General features: G+C 38.4%; 2 long non-coding RNA genes across 7 annotated transcripts in view; both read right to left on the bottom strand.

Moving 5' to 3' along the window:
* Positions 1–2,889: 2,889 nt before the first annotated feature.
* LOC110368532 lies at positions 2,890–5,026 on the bottom strand. Its single transcript, XR_004932607.1, has 2 exons — positions 4,904–5,026; positions 2,890–2,989 (listed from the first exon to the last, which is right to left on the bottom strand). It is a non-coding gene; the product is annotated as an uncharacterized LOC110368532 (long non-coding RNA).
* Positions 5,027–5,752: 726 nt separating this feature from the next.
* Positions 5,753–18,365, bottom strand: part of LOC118565791 — a 39,902-nt gene continuing 27,289 nt past the window's right edge. For all 6 annotated transcript variants that reach the window (XR_004932610.1, XR_004932609.1, XR_004932614.1 and 3 more), the window contains 2 exons: positions 9,614–9,852; positions 5,753–5,805 (listed from right to left, as the gene is read on the bottom strand). This is a non-coding gene — a long non-coding RNA (uncharacterized LOC118565791). The remainder of the gene's footprint in view (positions 5,806–9,613; positions 9,853–18,365) is intronic.

Genomic DNA, 18,365 nt, shown 5'->3' with positions numbered 1-18,365 from the left:
TTCAGTATTTTATTTTTCTTCAACGTTTCCTTTGAACTTCTAAATAATGATCCATGACTTGCTGATTAGCTGGGGTGTACATCTGACAGCCCTGTTTCTTTGACTAGCTCCTCAAAATGGGAAAGACAATAAAACATGCATTTCACACAGATCAAAATTCTGTCAATTTCAGAAGTCAGCAAAGGGCTGGGAGACGTACTCAATATAGATTTGACAACATGTATATTAAGAGCCAAAATTAATTGCAACTGTGACAAACTGGACCGGCACACATATTAATCTTGCCACAACAGACAGTGAGCAGAATGCTAAAGGAGGTCTAAACAACGTCTAAAGCTCATTGTTATTGTTAGAGAAAACTAAGTGACTATAACAACCAACATCTGCACGCTAATCGGCCGTTAGCCTTTTCTGTCCTACTATCACAAACAAAAACACAGAGTTTGCTTCGACTCCACGGATATTTTAACTGCAACGGTGTGCTTTGGTCCTTTGATCCTTTAAAATACCAAGACATTTAAACTAAAGAATCTGGTAGACTCCACAGACAGAAATCAGTCATAACAAAGTTTTTTTTAAGCAGGTAAATTACCTAAAACTTATCACCAGCTCAACAAAGAAAAGGTTAGCCAGACACAAAATCAACTTTCTTCTGTGGTGATTTCCATCCACAGCACTAAATCCTATAGAGAACCTGTTGGGCGCGCTGAAGAGAACAGAGTTGCCAGGATTCTGGATGATGTACAAAGAGGAAGGCTGAGAAACCTTTATCACTGTATTCTTCATATCTGTGGGATGTAATGGATTAAAATGAAGTACTGTAGTGTCAAAACAACTAGTGTAGATTTAGGCACAAAAAAAAAAGATATCGTAACATGGGTTCTTTTTTCCCCCCCACTAAATAAATTTACTCATATCACAGACTGATTTGTTCTGTTACTGTATTTTATTCTCAGCATCGGATGCTGGGACAGTAAAAGATTAAGTAGCTTTCTACATCTCTTTACCAGGGATTCCAACAGCTGCGAGACGCCAAACATGCATAAACAGGAGTTAGATGTATGCAGCCCCTCAGCATGTAAGAGGAGGGGTACAAATTAAGATCTAATAATTATAAACAAAGATAAAACTTTGACGGTTTTATAAAAACAGTGTCATTGTTGCCCTTTATGTGCGTAAAGCACACTCTTCCATGGTATCAATTGCACCTAGGAGACACACACACACACAGACACACACAGAACCCCCCTAAGATTTAAAGCCTTTGTTAGGTTTCTGCTCCCCTCTTTTTTCCACGTACCCATTTTCTCCTAACTGGTTAGAATCCGTGCTGACCCCCGCTCCCACACACACACACACTCTCACACACGACGTGAATCCTCTCACATTCACTTCAGCATCTCAAACGTTCTGTATTAATTGTGCATCAAATTGTTTTCCAGCTGCAACAAGTGCAAAAAATGTTCGATCCAAGCACAATTTATTGTATAATTTTAACACGCTGACACAGCACTTCCAGGCACTTTTTTCTTCTTCTCCGAAATTTGCCTCAATTAAACAGGACGTTTTTATTGGAGAGTATTTAAGCTTCTACTCAGAATTTGCCAGATTTCATATTTTCTGTCTAATCGTCTCTTGCCGTTGTGTGCTGCTGTCCAGCTCCATGGTGCTGAAACACGCATTCCAGGGCAGCATGAAGAAGGACTGCGTAAAAACGAACCCCGACCCCTCCGCCCCCCTTTAGCTCTCTTGTTGCCGTTCAGCCAGCGCATGTGTGCGATGTTTGGTTTGCGCGTTATGCACACATTGACCAACAGCTGCTAAGAGAGGAATATGTCTCGGAAATAAATGGGCAGAAGCGCTCCGAAGTTGTACATCATTTATTTTTTGACAATTGTATGGCCGTAAGATTAAAATAAATCCAGATCTGTAGTTCTAGTCCACGAGGTTTAACATGAGCAGAGCTCCGTCAAAATTGCAAGAGGAGTTTTCTTTTCTTTGTTTTTCTGACCTGCGCAGCTGTTTCGGTCAGACAGTTGACGATCCCGCCGCGTCTTTTACGCACGGGAACCCCGCTCCTTGAAACGGTCGGATACCACTTCCTCGCGTGTTTACTTTTAACATGTGCCAAACCTCGATACGTTCCTATAAAAGATAAGCTCCCCGCAAGACGAAAAAGCACAATTTACACTCAGCACACACGGTCGGCTCTGGGGAACCTTCGGGAGCCTTTAACTTTCCTTCCTAAACCCCGAAAAACTGCTTTCACTGACAGGCCGACAAACGAGGGAAGCTCGGCGCACCCTCTCAGGAAAACAGCGTTAAACTCATACAGACTCACGCATCACATGTTCGGATTTACATACCTTCAATCCCGTTTCCTCTGACGGACAGCAGCGATGTTCCAGCGGTTCATCTGAAAACACACAGCCCAGCGCAGTTTAGTCTTATTGTTTTTGTAAAAGAAGTTTTAAAAAGTTAAGCTGCACCACTAATTGTTTACCCTTTTTCAGAAATGAGGTACAAAGACCTTTATACCGTTTCTGATTGGTACGCTTTTATTAGAATCTGTGCACTTTGATCATATAATAATCTGCCAGTTTAAATATAAAAAATTATGTGATCCTACTCAAAAACGCACACAGTGAGAGACTTTTAACCACATTTAATTATGTAGAAGAGTTTTAAAAGATTACTAACTCATACATTCATTTCTACAAATTGAATCAACAATCCTATTAAACGTGATTACAGATAAGTAAACTTTAAAAGCATTTCTTCTGTTCTTTCACGGTAAGGTGATTATCATTTTATACCGTCAGCTGTTAATTTCTGTTAATTTCTGTTAATTATTTTATTTTGACCAAACAATCCAAACCTCTGGATACACACCTGTTCTGTCAGCATCTAATCCAGCCCGAGGAGTCAGAGCTGAGTGTGTAGCTGCTCAGCATGACGAGTCGGAGGCCTCGTCTCCCTGTGCTTCATTCTGAAAGAAACACAAAGAGATGTCAGGTTCAACACGGCGCCTCTTTGTTTTTATCACAAACACACATTGAGGGGGAAAAAAAACTCACACTCAGATGCTGTGCTGATCTTAAGGGGTACAGCGAAAACACACACACACACACACACACACACACACACACACACACACACACACGCCTTCATTTAGGTAAATTCACATTAAAGCATTATTATTGAGAAGAGCAGAAGACTAACTGATGTGAAGCCTCCTGACCTTGCCGACGCATCACACACACGCCTGTAAAGTTATCTGTCCCAAACAGGAAGATGTTCAGAATATTTATTGAGCCGAGCAGTTTTTGAGCAGGGAGGGAGGTGTATGCCCTGTCAATTGTCAAATTAAATCAGTAATCTGACATGGATTTAATTTAATTTTTTTGACTACTGTGAATGCCTTTTCAAAGATAACACTTTGACCATGCTATGATAAAATATTTTTTATGATTCATACAACATAGAGGAAAATGTAAAACAAAGCATAACTAAAATAAAAGCAGCACTTATAAAAGTCAGAGTTGTTGTTTTTTTAGACTTTCAAACTTTTAAGTCTTTAGACCTTAACTTGAATCACTCTGGTCTTGTGTCCACCTCTTGATGCCAACCATTGGGACCGAATGACTCTGACAGAAACACATCTCAGAATTATTACTGTGATTTATCAAACACACAATACTCTGCTTTGCAAAATACATCTTCCAAATGACTCTCTCCTAAACTCCAGCAGCCTTTGTGCAGGAATTCTGAAATAGAAAGCTGACTTTTCTAGATGCACCTACACTGGTCACTTGACCACAAAACCAGTTTCTTATTATTACTACCGTTTCAGGGTTAGAAACTTCCCCCAAATCCTCAAGAGTCCCCCAGGATTTTCTTCACTTCTCCTCATGATGCAGTTTGAAAATATCAGCTCAGGCTCCCCTGCACTTCTGATTTATCAAAATACAACTAAATGTTCCTATTAGGCACGTGATATATAAAAAAAAAGGAATGGTGACAAAAAAATAATAATTATATATTGACCAGAGCTGGTGTATAATTAGCCATTTACACGAGGAAAATTACAACTACAGACTTTTCAGATTCAATAACCCTGTTCTATTATGCTGTCTTGAAATAGCAATCAAATCATTTAGAGTTTAAACATGCTGAGATGTTCAAAGAATTTGCTTAAAATGAGCATCTGGAAGTGTGTGTGTGTTTTAAGATAAATGCTCTAACCCTAGCTCTCTTATTTATTGTATGTTGAAAGACTCACTGGTTACGGTTTTTGGCTTATGGGCCACCAGATCTTTATAAAAAGTTTTGGTATTCCTAAGAGTCTATGATGCCAAGGGCCTTTGGGAGAGAAACATGCCCACAGCACCATACGTTCTCCACCATACTTAGCAGTGGACATGGGGGTGAGGACTTTACTGCTTCTCATCCTTTCTTTCACATTAAACTCACCTTTAGTGTTTGTGTCCAATTACCTCAGTCTCAGTGTCACACACAGTTCTACTTAAAGTCTGCGGTTTTTTAGAACTTGGGTGCCCTTTTATATGTTCATGTCCCACCTTGTTTCCAATACACACTCCTTTTGTCAGTATTACTCCTATTATTTTACACATTTCTGGTTTTTACCTATACTGGTCTGAATTAAAATCAACATGTATTAATTTTGCTTTGGGGAACAAACTGTGGATGTGTTATAGTTTTGTTTTTGTTTTGTTTTTTGGCATGGCTGCAGCTTTTTACATTGCGACCACAGGTCACACCCCATTTCCTTTTCTTTCCGAGATTAGACATCAGGGGCGGAGATGGGTCCTGCTCCAACTTGACTTTCCTGGTTTCAGCTAGTGCTCTCAGAAATCAGGTGTTGGCTCATCTCTTAGCTCACCTGTCCTGCTACCTCCACCCAGTAGTCATCTCTCCTCGTCTGGATCTTCCACGCCTCGTTTCATCTGCTCATTTAGTTTCCTCTTCCTCTCCCCTAGTGTCTCTAATAACCAAAAAATAACAAAAAACACACATTAAATAAAAAAATACATGAAAACCTATAAGGTGTAAATGTTTGTTTAGAAAGACTTAAAAAATACTAAAATGAAATTTAACACAAATTGTGGCTTGTTTTAAAATTAACCCCTCTTTCTTCCTTTTTTTTCCGGCTAATTCTGATTGGTTCAACTTCCTCGTAACATTCACATATATAATTGAGCAATAATATTAAACGTAGACATGTAAGCAGAATGAAAATGTTCAAGCTTTTCCAGCTGGACACCAGCCTCTGCAGCACAAAGATCACGACCACAGTCAGCCATTTTCTCCCAGACATCAGGGCAGCTTTACTCAGGATCTACTGCTGCTTACAAACTTCCACGGCGAGGTTTGTAAGAAAAAATCAGCGACATTCCTAAAGCCAGACATGAACCAATACTGATGTGGAGCAACAAAACAGGGATTCTTAGGATGCCAAGGAGGTTTGCATCATTCTCTCCCCTCAAACTGGCCCCCAATGGCTAACAAAAATGGTTCCAACAAAATAGCTGGTAACAACCGTATGTGTGTGGTCGCAAAGTCTGGAAGAACAAGAGGATGCAAACCCTTTTCTCCTAAACTCCTAAACACCAAAATGTTTTTCCCCCTTCCAACGAGTCACACGTTAAGCCTCAGAGATCCCCTACGACCTGCTCAGGTGCAGCCCACTCTCATTCTGTCACAGTGGACAGTTAGTGTTTTCACAACTAACCTACATAAAGTGCTGCTCCGCCACCATGGTCCAGCCACCGTAAACTGCTGCATCTGAGGGGACACACAGCCAAAATTAGCCAAACTGTTTGGAAATAACAGAGGAAAATCAGCACCTCTCACAGCTTCCAACCCTGTAGGAACAACATAGGGCGACTGAACATTACAGCACTTCTCTGACGTGTACGTCAACGGTTTTACGAGCTCTGGGTTCAGCCGGAAATGTGTCTTTAGAAGGAAACTGTAACACTCAATATACAAGGACTCTAGGTTTTTTTTTCTGTTTTTTTTTTTTTTTTTTTTTTTTTTTTTTTTTTTTTGCTTTCTAGTCAATAACATGTTTAAAAAAGCTAAAATCTCCCTGTGGAGTTTCCTTTACCTTTTACAGGTGTTGTTGTACCTGCAGCGTTTAGCCTCTCTGAACATTCAAACTGCAAAAAGTCTTCATACATAAAAAATAAAGAACAAACCACCTGATTTGGTGAAACAGCAGAAACTGAACAGAGACCTTCAGTGGGATTAATTTAAAGGGCTTTTGTTGAAAATTGTTTTAAACCCTCCACCGAAATATTTCTGTCATGGAAACAGTTTTTTTCTCTGATATTTACTAATAAACAGGTTAAAGAATTTTTACATTTGCAGTTTGTGTGTGAAAATGGGGTTTGGATATTCAATTGAACTATTTTTTTTTTTATACTTAGCTGAAGTTGAGAACTGTTACAATTCTTACTGATTTATTTATTTTAGTCTTATATAGACTGATTGCAGAGCAGCTTTAGATCTTTCTTTGTTTTTTATAGCTGCACCCCAAAGAGACGTTAGTAAAAAAAAAAAACACTCGCACATATTCAGACATTAAGACTGTGTAGTCTTTAGGCATCATTGTTTTGGGAGTTTTTCTTTTGACAGTTTAAATGTTATATTTTGTTATATATGTTAACAAATATTAACATATATTAAGTGAAAATATTAAGATATTTTCACTTAATATTTCTCTTAACTGGGCAATAAATATTTTCTACAAATTAAGTACAAAGGGGGGAAAAATGTTCAGTGTGTGTGTAAGCGTTGCTCCTATCATTTCTCATTTTTGCCCTGCATATCTTTAAACATGCAGACATTTACAAACACTTTTCACCAACTCTTATGTGAGATTTATCGTCCTACATGGTTCAGCATTTCATGATCTGCCATTTAAGAGCCCTTACACTTTGCTAGAACCGACACACACACAGACGAGCCACTTTAAAAACAAGAAAGATTTGCCTTACACTCTGCATCTTCTAGTTTGTGCAAGGAATTTCTCCCTAGAAGCTCCTAGCACACAGAGAGTCGCTTACAACGTTTAAGTTGTGAGCTGGCATTCATATTTAACAGAACACAGCACAAATACCTACCTCATACCCACACACACACACACACACACACACACACACACTCACACACACCCTTAGAGTCTAATATTTTTATTCAAACCACCCCTGCAAAACCTGATATAATGTCTTGCCAAATTATAAATTCTTCTATACCATCAGAGATAACTGCATGATTTCTGTAGAAGTTTAAAGTAGTTCATAGTGCAGCTTTTTTTTTTAATGAACTCTTCCATTACAGTCTCATCCGTGTAGTTTGGCGTCCTGTATCTGATATGCAGTTGTGCACAGAAGCCTACATAATGTCAGTAAGAACCCGTAGCATTCGCTCCTCGCTCTATGCCCATCTCTAACTCCATTTTGTCAACATCCCAGCCAGCAGATGCATGCTTCTAACACAACGTCACACAGGCATAAACGGCACCACAACAGTATTACCAGCACTTTTGACTTTTGGACATTTTGTCAAGTTACAAACCAAAAAAATAAAAATAAAAAAATGTAAATGGAAGGGAAAAGGTATGCATTTGTTTCAACCTGCCCTCAGTTAGTACTCTATGAGCTTTGCACAATAAGAGACCGACATTTTTTACCCATTCTTCCTGGCAAAACAGCTCGAATTCAGCCAGATTAGAAAGAACGAGTGTAAACAGCTGTTTTCAAGCTACAAACTTTCATTTGGGTTCAGGTCTGGACTTTGACATGAAAAAGCTTTGCTCTAAATCTTTCCACTCAAGCTCTGGCTGTATGTCTGGAATCCTTCTCCTGCTGGACAGAAAACTTTCACATCAAGTCTTTGCTCAGGATTGTCCTCTATTTCGCTCCATCCATCTTCCCGTTCATGCCTGTCCAGCTTCCCTGTCCATGCTGAGGGAAAGGATCCCCACAGTATGATGCCGCCACCACCAACTTGCCCATTGGGCGATGACCACTCAGGCCGATGTGCAGACATAGCAGTTTGGATGCAGGCCAAAAAGTTTATTTGACCATTTTTACTAGGCTTTTTAAACACAACAATCCACTTTGATCTAAACCATTGCTCCAACAAACCTCTTCCTCACAGAAGAGCAGTATTTAAACACAGATCCGATTTCATACACTATACTATAGTTAGTAATTAGGGGATTTTTCTGACAGTCTGACAATCAGTCTCTTCGGATTTTAATTAGGGATATCAGATTTAACAGGGGCAAAATAAAAATGCACGTCAACATTTTTTAATTTTATTAGCAAAAACTTTTGATTTCATTTTCCTTCCACCTCACAACTATGCTCCACTTTGTTTTGGACTGCCACACAAAATCCCAATAAAAAAAACCTTGGGGGTTGTGAAGTGACTAAAGGTGCAAAGAGTTTGAGAAGTATGAATACTTTAATTCCATGAAGAAAAAACAACAACATTATTTCTCGTAGTGCTTTTTATATGTGAATCCATGGGAATGCTGAGTCAGTGTCTCACAGAAATTTCCTGATGGTAACATGATGACAACGAAGATTCTTGATTCTTACTGTTGCGAGGCACTGTCCTTCAGAGGATCATTACCTGCATTCATCAGGTGTCTGTGATGGGAACATTAAGAAACCTTCGACATCTAATAAGCCTACTAATGAACATTTAATGTAAGGGTGTTTTAAGCCTTTTTTTAGTATTATTTATGCTTCTACAGCAAAAAATTGCAACAAAGCCCATCTAAATTCATTTCATCAGGTGTGTTCACTTCATGTGAAAGTTATGGACAAACTTTGAGGTATGGCCGTCAAACGTCTCAGATTAATTAAATGAAAACAATAAATTACCTTTGGCCAGAGCATTAGTGTAAAATGATTATATACATACAATCCTTGATAAGTGATACTCTCAGAATCATTTTACATGAATTCAGCCAGTTTCTGACACGAGGAATCACTGGATAGAAACAACTCAAAGGACGACTAAAGACACTTTCACATCTGTAGAAACTTTTCATTCCTCCCATCTTGGCTCTTATTTAACAGATACTGAACTTTGCAACTTTTGGGAAGATATCTTTTTTCAATAATTGCCAATAAAAACTGTTCACAATTTTCAGATTTTCCTAATGATTTCGAAGCTCTGTGTGTAAGTAAAGAGGAGCTTTGATCCATGAATAGAAAATATATCACTGATTCTCCCTAGTGGGAAACCAACTACATCATGGCAAGATTTATGCTGCTGAAGTTAATGGAAGAAACATCAGCATAAACATTTGGGGAAATCAAACCATTTGATTTTGGTACCTCATCCAAACCGTGCAACTTCTTAAAACTCACCAAATCAGCTGCTTTTTCTTTAATAAACTGAGACATCCTGACAGGGACTGAAAGGTGGTTTTAATTTTGTATCAACAAATATAAGAAATTTTGTATGATAACATTTTTGTGCGTTTGGATATTTTCTTTCTTCTAAAGTCATTTACGTTATATATGCACGCATATGCGAACAGGCATGAAGCTCGGTCACAGAGGTTTACCTTTCCATGCCGAGATCAGGCTTGTCTCACTGGTTCCAAGTGCAGAGAGGATAAAGGTGTCCAGGGTTGGCTGTCTCAGTTTCGACCGCTGGTGGAAACGAAGGTGTTGGGTTGTGCTGAGCTGCTAAGAACTTCTTAGCTTCCTCCGCTCTTTGTGCTGAAGCCAACGACCTCTGATCCTTCTCTTTATGTTCTTCTTCTCCTTTATCATCCTTCCTCTAGGAGTCATCACTTCTGTCCTACAAGGAATCACCCACAAACAATTATGGGTTCAGGAAGACACTGGGAAATAATGTACAATATTGTTTTGCTTCTGTTATTTTCTTAATTTTTTTTTTTACATTTCTGCTGTACAAGTCCACACACTACTCCACAACTGTAACGTAAATTGAAGAGTTTCCACTAAATGTTTAGAAAACTTGTATTATTATTGGTTCAGGAATTAGCTGCAGTTTTTGTTTTTATAAATGCATGGAGGGGCTTTTATTCGATGTCAAATATTCTCTGTCGGTGCTGTTAAAAAAGACAGGAGTTCTTTTTACAGCTGGACAAAAGCCGTGGGGGTTCCTCAGACCTGCATACCTACAAAATAGTTAAATGAACAAACAAATGAGTCAAAAGAACAAGCACTCAAGAATTGAATGTGCACACAATAAAGAATGCAAAAAATTATTTCTTAACCACAATTTCAAATGATGTGAAAACAAACACACACACACACAACCAGAATACAGTCATTTTTAAGGTATAATTCACAAACAGACACTAATCCCTTTGACTACTTTATGGCAGCTTTTTTAATTTTTTAATTTTAATTTTAATTTTTTTTACAAATGAAACAAATAAGTAAACTGAAATCACTGGGTAACAGCAGTATTTTCTATGTGTGTATGTTTGAACCTGATCCCCACTCTTAATGATGATGATTAATGGTTTCCATGCTTCACACGATTTTAGATTAATATGTTTTTACTGTTGTAACTTCTTATTTTGTCTCTTTCTGCTGTTTAACTGCTTGCACAAAAACAATTTTCTCGCATACCACAGTCGGTGAAATTTTGCTATTTATAAAACTCTAATTTAATATATTCTGCTCAGGTCTGATAATATAATGTCTATAGCGCAAAGTGCAGTTAATTTTTAACAGAAAGAAATTACCCCGTGTGTGTGTGTGTGTGTGCGTGTGTGTGTGTGTGTTTTAATTTACATGCATCCCATTTTTACCTTTAAATTACTTTTTTACTATCCCATATATATTATTTGGTTTATTAGATACATAAACATTTTATTTATTTTGGCTATAATAGAGCGACAGAAAAGATAAAAAAATAATAATCACATGCAAAGTTGTGATCAGCTCATCAAAGAAAAGCACTACCTTTCACTTAATGTAGGTCCGGTCTAAAACAACGGCTTTCTTTTAGGCTCTCTTTGTCTCAACATCTCCCTCCTAACAGAGATCCAGGAGCGGAGCTTTGCTTCTGTGGAGCCCAGAGCCTTCAGCTGTACAGTCAGCCATTTTCTGTCAGACTGTCGTGCTTTAAAAATCCTTTCAGAACCAGTTTATTCATGAATTTAAAAAACAAAATGTGCAATAACCCCAAATAAGAGCATTTTTTGTTCTATGGTTATTTGTTGGCAGCGTTACTAACATGGCCACCTATAGAGGGGTCAGATCAAAATGGCCGACATTACTCCAAAAAGCATACACAGAAACACACTCCATCTATGTGTGGTTATAAAGGCAAACAAAGAAAAAGTAGGATCCTTGTTTTTTACATTTTTGGTGTTTTTCTTTCAGGTGTTTTTTTTTTATTTTTTTATGTTGAGGGCGGCCAATGAGATGAGAGCATTATAAATCTAAACATAATCTTTTCAAAACAAATTGTTTATCTTCTTGTTGCCTTTATTATCTTTATTCATTTTGACCGCATAGATATTTCCTGGAGATTATGTTAGATATCCCCCTACAAGTTCTAAACGTTCACACAAAAAAAGAAAGCCATTGATGGTTCTAGTTGTACATTTAAAGGTTTACAGCAACATTTAGAGTTTATTATGCAGCGATTATGTTTGTGAATCAAACAGCAAAGAGGAGAATAAAGAGGCTTCCATTGAAGAGGGCATGTTGTAATAAAAAAAAAGAAAACCCGGAGCACTGCATCTGTGCTAAAAATGTGTCTGTTTCCAATGGTCCGTTGAAAAACACTCATGAAGAATACAACCAGCTCTGTTTTTGGGATCTTTTGGGCCTGAAAGTATCTCAATATTGCATCCAGATGTTTTCTTGAATCCCAGAATGGTCCAGCCGTTCAATCACCCTAAACGCCAAACCTTTATTTCGAATCCTGCTGTATGGACTCGCTCCTAACAAGAAGTCAAAGATCTTCTGCGCTTGTTTTCAGTGTTGAGTTCAGCTGCAAAATTCCATCACTTGTTCTACAGGTTTAATAAACAACGCTGAGGTGTTGTTTGTTATGGAGGATAAATATCTTTAAGTAACTGCATGTCCTAAATTTGGTTCCACATTGTCAGCACAATCAAGCAGCAAAAGTCATTTTAGATCCTTTTTGATAAGACTTTTATTTCAAATAACAGGTTTCTTTGTTGGTTCTATAATGAAAGCTTGGTTTAGTGATTTATTTTCTATTTCCTCACTGCCTTTGCAAAATTCTTTATACTCCTTCAACTTTTCTACGTTCCCCTTTACTATCACAAACGGCAGTGTGTATAATTGGGATTTTATGTGGCAGACTAATGCAAAATAGTGCATAATTGGGAGGGGGAACTAAATACATAATTTCTGGGAGGAAAACCTGTTCGATACTTTAGCCTTCTGGAGCAGAAGTTTAGCCTTACAGTAAGATCACAGCATACTTGTGGTCTAGAGAGACCTAAGTCCAATTCAGAATCTGAGGCAATATTTGAAAAATGCTCTTTCATTTCCAGATGTGCAAAGCTGGGAGAGAGGTATCCCAAATAATTTGGTTCTGCAGAGTTGTGTCTCAGGAAAGCTGAATACATGTGCACACAATTCTTTTCCCATTTATATTTGGGAAATATTTTGAAGACAACGCATCCTTTACCTTCCACTTCCCCTTTATGCTCTACTTTGTTTTGCTCTGTCACATAAAGTCCAAATAAGACATTTAAATTTGTCATTGTTCCAAGGCAGAATATGAATAAGTTTAAGGTCTGAATTATTTTTGCAACACACAGTAAATCAATTAAACTGCTCATGTGCATTTTTATTAGTACTCATATTATAAATACTGTGGAACATCTCTACATGATGATGTTTCTACTTAAAAAGAAGCATCCCATGAATCGAGCGTGTGTGTGGTTATGAGCTTTTAGACCCCATTTTGTTTTATATAAATTTGAATGCAAATATGATAATGGCACAATGCATAAAGCTTTTATCACCAGTACGCTCAAAAGTCTAAATTAAAAGGCCAAGCCTTTCTTGTTTAATTTCTTTGTTGCTACATTACAAACAGAAAAATTGATCCTGCATCACTTTTGGTACATCACCAAAACCCTTGGATTTAAATTTGGCAGCAATTTGTAAATGTCCCCCTGCTCAAACATTCAGACCTCTCCCTGAGGAGCACGACAGAGACAACAATAAAAAATAAAGTAAAAAAAAAAAAATAAATAAATAAATTTCATTCCATTTACCTATTTTCGACTTGAATTGTTGTTACTTGTCAATTTTTTGGGTGGGGGGGGGATATAGATTATTTTTTATGCTTTATTTATTTATTTATTTATATTTTGCACTTTCTGGAACATTTAAAAAGCTATAAAAAATGGTCTTACAGTATTGATAACGCTAAAAGTGTATATCAAATAGATCTTATAATAGAAGTGAGGCTCTCGGTTGGGAGGAAGATTAAAATAAATGTTTGTACTTTTTTTTATTTTATTGCCTGGTGCTTGTTTTGAAAGACCCTCATTAACCTCTCATGAACCCAACCAGCCAAAGAAAAAAAATGACCTTTTCCAGGTAGAGTATCCTGTAATTACTAGAATTTCTCCTGAAAGCTGCCCCATGTCTGGAGCAGCACTCAACATGGTCTGTGCTGAGCAGCAACATTTCTAATTGCCCTTTATATATTTTCTCAAATGCTTACCATCTCCCATTTCTACCGTCTTCTTTATTCAGATACTCAGAACAAAAACAGGGAAAGGCAAATAAAAGTTAAGAAACGTGTGCTTTGTGCGTCTGAACCTGGTCCTCTCTTAGCTCTAAGCTTCCCTGTTTCTCTTTCAAACTTTCTGATGCCATTGCAGTTTAGGAACCTCAAAAACAGGAAGCAGGACCTTCACAAAGTTTTCAAAGCTATTTTAACTTTTGCAACAAGTTAGAAGTAGAGATTAACTGTTAACTGTAGATACAGATCTGTTAAAAATGCTTAAAACATAATTTGCCAGTGAAGTAAAATCTCTCCCAAAGTGAATTGGTTTATTAATCTGAAATTACACACTTACCTCTGCACAATTACAAATACCATGCAAGGATAAAGGTCTCTGGTTAGCCATGAAACTCCTTAAAGTTTTTTTTTCTTCATTTAACATTCAAAAATGCACAATTTAATTCATGTTAAAGTTAAAGGCCTAATGTATTAAACAAAAAAGAAAACCCCTTCTTTCTTAAATGGACAGAAGTCTCCAAACCATTTCTTTGTTTCCATATAAATAAAAATGGGTATTTATTCTATTTCACTGCTTCTAGTGCCCTTTTGGTAAGATATTACAGTAGATATTGGGCTATGTTTACCTGCCATGGTTCATAAGCTTTCTGAATGTTAAGCAGGTGCTGGGGAATGGTCAACATCAAATGAGAAATGGAAACAATTCAAAATGAGGAAAAGTTTTGAATTGTTGAACATTGTAGCGTTGTATCGGTGCTTTGCTTTAAGCCATGTTCAAAGTGTGCAAAACCAGACAGATCGGAAATCCAGATAAAGAAGAACTTATTTGTCTTTAGAAACTTGATGAAAGGAATTTAAAAGAGACCACCATGATAGCACTGCATGATGAAGGAAAATAGCATAAATGTTAAAAACAAACAATACAAAACTTACTAAATGTAAGACACTATTTTATAGGAGCTAGTGAGACGAGATTATGATAAATGCACTTTACAAAATATAAATATATCAGTCAGAAAACAGCAGACATTTAGATTTGATGCTGTTTTGACATAAGAATATGGAACCCTGCCTTGGACCTCACATATGTTTCTTCAAAAGCTGGCAGTAATATTTTAAGATTGTAAATTCAGACATCCTGCATGGATGGAGGATCCAGTAAGCTGAGTTATCGCTGGCAGAGCAAAATTTGTATGTTAACATTGTTTTTTTCTGAGGTTCACTGGTCAACTCTGTCACCAATTAGTAAACTCAAAAATGTTGTAAATGTCTGCTTTTCTGTCCAGGATCAAAACTGCAGGGCAGAACAGTTGTGATGATTAAATTATTCATAAATGCTGTTGAGAACTGACCATGAGTCAATTTAGGCAAAACTGTAATCTGAGCAGAATTTAAGAACACATTGCTTTAAAGAAAGTGGCAAGAGGAGCAAGTTTAATGACGTTATGTACTGGGATGATGCTTATTTTCTCACCATAGTAAATAGCCCTTTAGGTAAAATTGATTATTCAGCCTTATGATTTAGGAGCTGTTACTCTAAGTATATTATTTATGGTACCGTGTAAAAGTTTTAGGCACGTATAGAAAAAATGCAGTAAAATAAGGATGCTTAAAATATATAAATAACAATTGTTTAATACATTTACAAAATGCTGAGAAAGAAAACATAAGAAAAATGTAAATGACATCAATATTTGGTGTTACCACCCTTTGCCTTCAAGCCAGCCTCGATTCTTATAGCTGCCAGTCAGGCATGCTGCAGGATTGTTGACGGGTGTATCATCAACCATTTATACCAAACGGACGCTAATGCTCATAAATGTCACATGTAGGTTGAAACAGTCGACAGAAACAGAACCAGATGTGTAGGAGGCTTAAAGCTGACTGAGGAACAGCCAGACTCTGCTACCAAGGTGAAGTTGAGGAAAGCAGTTTCAGGTCAATGGTCATTCACCAAGGCATGACTGAGCCACACGACATGTTGGCTCCATCTGAATACTCTTAATTATGGCTCCTCCTCCTTGACCTTTCACGGGGTCGACAGTAAGAACCCTATCGTAGGGAAGAAAGGACTGCTGTGCCGTATTCAGACAGCCTTTAACTCCGACGTCATTAAGTGACGGAAACGCTCATGGATGATGAGAGTCAAATCCAGGTCTACAGCCTTTTGAAAATCAAGTACAAAGTGTGCGCTCACTGCTCTCCAGACATTTTGGTTGATTTCCGTGACGGGCCTGTGCTCATACATCATGTCAGGCAAAGGATTGTGGGATACCTCCAGGTTTCTTAGGGACGTCACAAAGTTCCTAGACAAAACTAGCCGAGGCAGGGAGCATACAGGCTACTTTTCCTACCTCCTTCCTTACTGACTGCACTGTTCAGACAGCACTTATCACGGGGACCGCTGTCAGATTTCCGCTATGGCTAAAGAGTTCTTGCTGTATGAGGGTATTCAGATTGAGCCAATGTACGTTATCTTGCATCAGCAAGGTCTCTCCCAGACAAAAACATGCTTTTAAAGCAGACAGTGTTTTAAAATGTGCTCAAAGAAACAGGCAACCTTGAGGATGGTAGACACAGGTGTCAGCCAAGGAAACCTAGTGCAGCAGATGAAAAACACATCAAGCTTTCCCTTTGAAATCGAAAGATGTCCAACAGAGCCATCAGCTCACAACCGGCAGAAATCAGTGGGTCACAGGTACACCCATCTACTGTCTGGAGAAGTCTGGCCAGAAGTGGTCTTTATGGAAGAGTTGCAGCCAAAAAGCCATACCTCCAACATGGAAACAAGGCTAATGACAGTCTGCAGGTAGCAGTGAAGCACCATGGAGGTTCCTTGCACGTTTGGGGTTGCATTTCTGCAAATGAAGCTGGAGGTTTGGTCAGGACTAATGGTGTCCTCAATGCTGAAAAATGCAGAGATACTTATCATGCAATACCATCAGAGAGGTGTATGCCTCAAAATTTATACTGCAGCACGAGAACAACCCACACACACCCAATTTCATTAACTATGTTCAGCTGAAAGAACAACAAGTCGTGGAAGTGACAGCATGGCCCCGACAAACCCCTGATCTCAGTTTCGTGACGTGTTTCTGTAATGATCTTGTACGTAGGGAACCTGATATTCAAGCAGTGCAACGCTTTAAAAGTTTTATTATTAAAGTAGGTGATGGTGACAGAAGAGACAGGCAGGCAGGAATGGCTGAGGACCAGATGATGTGAACAAAGAGACTTGACCAGACCCTGCAGGCGGAGACTGACTTGTCCAAATGCAGCTGATGTGACCCCAGCTTGGGCAAAGCAAGACACAGAATCATCAGGAACTATTCGAACCAGGCGATGCACACAAGCACTCGTTTAGCCAGCCAGCGAGGGCAGGGCGAGAACAGGTCCACAGGTTCAGCAGGCAGGGCGACCAGAACACTGAGGAAAAGCACAAGCATGCAGCGAGACAAGACGAGTCGTTCTGGCAGGGAGTGGTGAGTGAGGCAGGTACATAGAGGCAGAGCAGAGGTGGAGCTGATCGTGGTGCTGAGTGGTGCCTGAGATGAGTGGAGCATTGCGTGAGAGTGATCAGTCGAAAACAGTTCAGAAGCTTTAACAAACCCCCATATCGTGACTGTTTCTGGGATTACAAGAAGAAACAGACGGATTCCATGAGGCCTGCATCCACAGAAGATCTGCGGTTTGTTCTCCAAGCTGTTTGGGACAACCTACCAGCCGAGTTTCTTCAAAAACTGCGTGCAAGTGTACCTAGAACAATCGACGCTGTCTTGAAGGCAACATGAGGTCACAACAATTATTGTTTCAATTTAGATCTCTTCTGGTTTTTGTTAATTGATGAAAACTAATTATTGACTGTTCTGTTGTTGAAAGCACTTTTAGTTGCAGCATTTTTCCATACCTGCATAAAGCTTTTGCACAGTGACACACACACATACACACACACACTATATGAGGTTAATTTATGGTGTTTGTTAAAATCACCATTGGGTTGTATTTTCTACTGTAGAAAATGATTTCCTTTGCTTAGAACATTTGAACTTTACTGGAATAAAGTAAAAAGAGGATTTTAAAGTGGAACATTGTAGGTTTTGTTTTTACTAAAAAGTAATGAGAAATGTTGCAGTGTTAGGGTTTAAAAACAGGGATTAAAAACAAAAGGTGAAACTGCTTTGCTTCAGCATTTTAACATCAAACTGAACATAACCAATGATGTTTGGGAAAATATGTCATTGTGGGTTATTGATAAACTCTGACATAAATTACACTTTTCCATCTTTTACCATTGTTGTCAGTAAAAAAACAAGAAAAAAAAAACAGACAAAATGTTGAATGTCAGACTGTGTCCATTATTAACTCTTCTGTGTATGTGTGTGTGTGTGTGTGTGTGTGTGTGTGTGTGTGTGTGTGTGTGTGTGTGTGTGTGTGTGTGTGTGTGTGTGTGTGTGTGTGTGTGTGTGTGTGTGTGTGTGTGTGTGTGTGTGGTGAGGAGACAACAGTGCGAGTGTGGCGCAGCGGGTGTCAGTGCGAGTGCGTCAGAGCATGAGTGAGAATTTACTTGAGAACTTGTTGTTTTCTGACATATGCAA

This window comes from Fundulus heteroclitus, chromosome 2 (genome assembly GCF_011125445.2).
Source record: "Fundulus heteroclitus isolate FHET01 chromosome 2, MU-UCD_Fhet_4.1, whole genome shotgun sequence".
Classification (NCBI taxonomy): Eukaryota; Metazoa; Chordata; class Actinopteri; order Cyprinodontiformes; family Fundulidae; genus Fundulus; species Fundulus heteroclitus.
This window is presented reverse-complemented; position numbering and strand designations above follow the sequence as displayed.